The sequence below is a fragment of the Cajanus cajan genome, chromosome 6 (assembly GCF_000230855.2).
Source record: "Cajanus cajan strain Asha chromosome 6, NIPB_CcT2T_4, whole genome shotgun sequence".
Lineage (NCBI taxonomy): Eukaryota > Viridiplantae > Streptophyta > Magnoliopsida > Fabales > Fabaceae > Cajanus > Cajanus cajan.
The window spans coordinates 63208947-63213165 of record NC_138522.1 but is presented as its reverse complement, the minus strand read 5'-3'; the positions used below and the strand labels follow the sequence as shown (position 1 = coordinate 63213165).

At 29.3% G+C, this 4219-nt stretch overlaps 1 pseudogene; it reads right to left on the bottom strand.

Annotated features, from left to right (window-relative positions):
• Positions 1-696: 696 nt before the first annotated feature.
• On the bottom strand, positions 697-3539 carry LOC109795688 (ethylene-responsive transcription factor ERF098 pseudogene; annotated as a pseudogene).
• Positions 3540-4219: the final 680 nt, after the last annotated feature.

Genomic DNA, 4219 nt, shown 5'->3' with positions numbered 1-4219 from the left:
AGAAAGAGAGAAAAAGATAAAATAATAATAATAATAAACTTAATAGATAATGTGATGATATACATAATCTTATAGAATTACTTATAGAATTAAATATGGTGACATCATATATAAGTTTAAAAACTCATAAAATTTTATATCATAAAAAACTTTTTGTATAATACAAATTTAACTATTCTATGCATTGAATTATGTAATTATATATTCATAATTATATATATATATATATATATATATATATATATATATATATATATATATCAAATTTCGCACCATCTTAAGTATAATGTATATAACACAATTCAATAATTAAATTAGTTAAATTTACATTATAAAAAATTGTTGAAAATATAAGATTTAATGTATATTTTAAAATTTACACTTAGAATTAACAAATTCTCATTCTCTCTCCACACACACATATATGTTTTGATATAAAGTAATATTTTTATCTCTTTCATGAAAATTAATGATAAAAAAGAAATGTAAATTAATAAATTACAATTTTATTTCATAAATTCAATAAAATTAATTAATAAAATTATTTATATTAGTATGTGTGATTCGATTAAAATTATATTGATAGGTGTGATTTGTTAAAAATATTTTATAATAAGCATCAAAATGAGTAATATCTTTCGTGTTTACAGACATCGGTCCATAAGCTACAATAACATAATCTAAATTTAACATAATGAGTGATTGGAACATATTATCCAGGAATGAAAGATGTTTTTAGTAGACCTTAATTTGGCCTCCCGCACTTGTAGATGAATAGTACAGAATGACCACTTTAGCATCGTCAAGCAAGAATCTTATCCAGCAGGAACCATAAGGGGCTCATGTAGTGTTGGATGGCTTTAGTAGTTCAAAGCATATATGTAAGTTTAATTAATTTAAATAATTAACCTATTAATTAAACCAAAAAAAATATTGAAATTTATGTTCTATATACGCCCTAACATGCTAAGTAATCCCAAGTTTAATAAAATTTGGAGAAAGGCTGATCAGAGTTATTTAAATATTCGACCACTGATCAGTATTCCAGCGTATATAGGTACGTTCATCAGAAATGAGTATCATATATAGGGGAGGCCCTTTTCAACAAAACATTAAAGACACTCCTTAACTCTCTCTTTATTTCTCTGACCTAATAAATTCTACAGCTATGATAACAACCAATCAGGTTTCAAACAGCTTTTACTATCAGAAACACAATCAAAATGAAACGAAAAAGCATATAAACCACATAGCGTTTCTTGCATATATAGTTGCCACATAAAGCAGGACCAGGACCACATTCTCCTTCAGCTAGTGTGCTTTTGAGTTTCCTGTACCATCAGGCTCCTGAAGAAGTTCTTCCAACAACTTATTGTCAAAGTATTCCACTTCAAAAGTGTCGTCATCATCATCATCATCATTTTGCTGCTGCTGTTGTTGTTGTGTTGACGAACCCTCACCAGAGTAGGAATTAGGGTAAGAAGAAGGAGGAGGAGGAAGAGGCAATGAAGTGTTTGGACTAGGAGTAGTGGTGTGTCCATGATCATTAGGGAAGTTGAGTATGGCCCTGTGACCACGAAAACGAAAAGCAGCCACATCGTAGGCACGTGCGGCTTGTTCAGCAGTGTCAAAGGTTCCGAGCCATATGCGAGCACCTTTTTTTGTAGGGTCACGAATCTCTGCTGCAAACTTACCCCATGGCCTCTTACGAATCCCTCTGTACCGAACCTCTCCAACTCTTCTCCCACCCTCCATTCAAACAAAAACAAACTCAATACCTCTTTTGCTTGCTTGCCCTAATAAAGTACTGTCGCTAAAAAGTAAAAACCTGCTTTGCTTGCACAACCTGTTATCAAGGTAGTACTTGGGCTCAAGGGATTTGCCGTATTTATATGCGTGATCGGGTCGTAAGTGACGGTTTGAATTTCAACCTCTTTTTAAATTCTGTCATTAATTAATATTAAGTAATGGTTGACACATAGACGAGTAAATAATTATAAAATAATATTTATAACTATTTAAGTTTATTAAAAAAATGAGAAGTAAAATGTGGTGTTTTCTAAAGTAAATACTACAGCATAAAGTTATTATTAAAAATGTCTGTAAGAGGTTGAGATTGACCTCACTAAGAAAGTCTTGATAAACAAATAAGAAAGATAAGTTCATGCATGACGAATGATGCAAGTACATGATCCCCTCGAACTTAATTGTCTTGTAATGCCCCTCACGTCACGATGATGTGATTGGATCATGGCTGAAATTTATGGCCCAGTACAGGTTTGGAGGCCACGGCCCAACCCTATTCTTCACACCTATATTGTAGAAGACAATGGATCAAGATTCAAGATGCTGCCACTCTTGTAGTTTTTTTTTTCTGTTAGATTTGCAAAATACTCCCATAGCATAAAGTGCACGTACGCCTCACAACGAGATATGACACCTTTAACCTTATAAATAAAAGGAAACTAAAATTGTTGTCATAATCAAGATCCTACTCTGGGTATGAGATAGGTTTCAAAGTTTGACACTATCTGATTTAGAGTTGTGTTCTGTCACACTTTTGCCATGGCCAAGGTTTTTAATTATGTTGTAAGATAAGACGGCATAATGTTGTTAAGCGAGATATCTACTGGGTTCCTTGATCGTTCAATTGTGTAAATCTAAATCTTATTTTGCTGCAGATGATTGCTTAAGGGGACGGTTTGGGATGGACTTAGGAGAGAAAGCTTGGTGTTCAAGCCCTAAACTTGGCTCCATCCAACAAGATATACACAACTCTCACTACTACAAAAACAAATTTTGATGACAATCTTATGGTGGTAAGAACATAATTAGCACTAAATTAATCATAAATTACATAATTTGTGATCAATAAATATTAGTCGTTAAAATTCATTATTTGTTAATCATTATTTTATATATGTATTAGTTTAATTAAGTTTTTCTAATATTTTAGTAGGTCTTTTACTAGCATTTTATGTAAATATTGGTAATAGTACACTAATGATTCTAAATACACCAATCATTACTTAATTGTTGATAAAAAAAAATAATGATTCTTAAAAAAATAAAATAATGATTGCAAAAAAGTAACTTTGTTGTAGTATCTTCGCTATCTATTAATATTCTAGAAGGGTGGATAAACTTTTGTAAAAGTATAACACTTACGCATGTAGTATCATAAGTATTGTTGGTATTGTTCAATAAACAAAATTAGAGTTTTGATTCATAGCATTGACAAAAAAAAAAATATTATGCATATTATCAAAATAAAATTCTAATTTTGATTAAAAAAACAATACTAATAGTATAGTATCTATGATATTGTTTTTAAATTTTATCATTTTTAAAATTATTTGAAATTTGAGTTCTCAATCAATTTACCTGGCCCTTGTGAAGTCAATCACAAGTGAATCAAAATTATAAATGATCATTAGTCACTTGGAAATTGAGTTCGTATACTTTTGGTTTAATGAGTTTATAAATCAAAATTATAAATTATTTTACATAACTTATCCTCAAGAAAACATTATAGTTAGAGTGTATAATTGTAAATTGTTAAAAAGAATTACTTCAAATCAAACTAAATTGAATTGCACATTAATATTATACTTATATTGATTTTACTTAATGGATATTTAAAATTTTCAAACTTTTAATAGTAGTGTATGATTCATAATGTACATCATTTTATAAGAGGTTTGTAATTATTTTTCTAAGAAAATATAGCATAATATATATATATATATATATATATATATAAAATAAGAGATGGGCATATGAGTTGCAGTCTGCAAGCTAGTGTGTTTAAAATGCAATCCATGAGGGGAGAATCTAATTTTCATTAGCTTATATGGAGTTGTCCATTTAGCATGCGGGTTAAATGGGATTTGGTATGCAAATTCATGGGCCAATTAACCCGTTTAACAAACTTAATATTTAAAGAAAAAAATTAAAACAATTATTTATCTGTTAAAAATTGAGAAGTAAAAGTGTAAAATTAAATAATCATTTATTTCTTAATCAGGAATAGATGAAAATAATTATTTATATACAAATTATAAATAATTAAGTAAACTGTAAAAGTGGATATTGTTTTATTTTTATTTCTAGCCCTTAGCTAACCCGTCAACTCGCAAAACAATTACGAATCTTCGCAGACCAACCCAATCCATTTCCTTGTGAGCTTATGTGGACATAAGTGACATGTATATCAAAC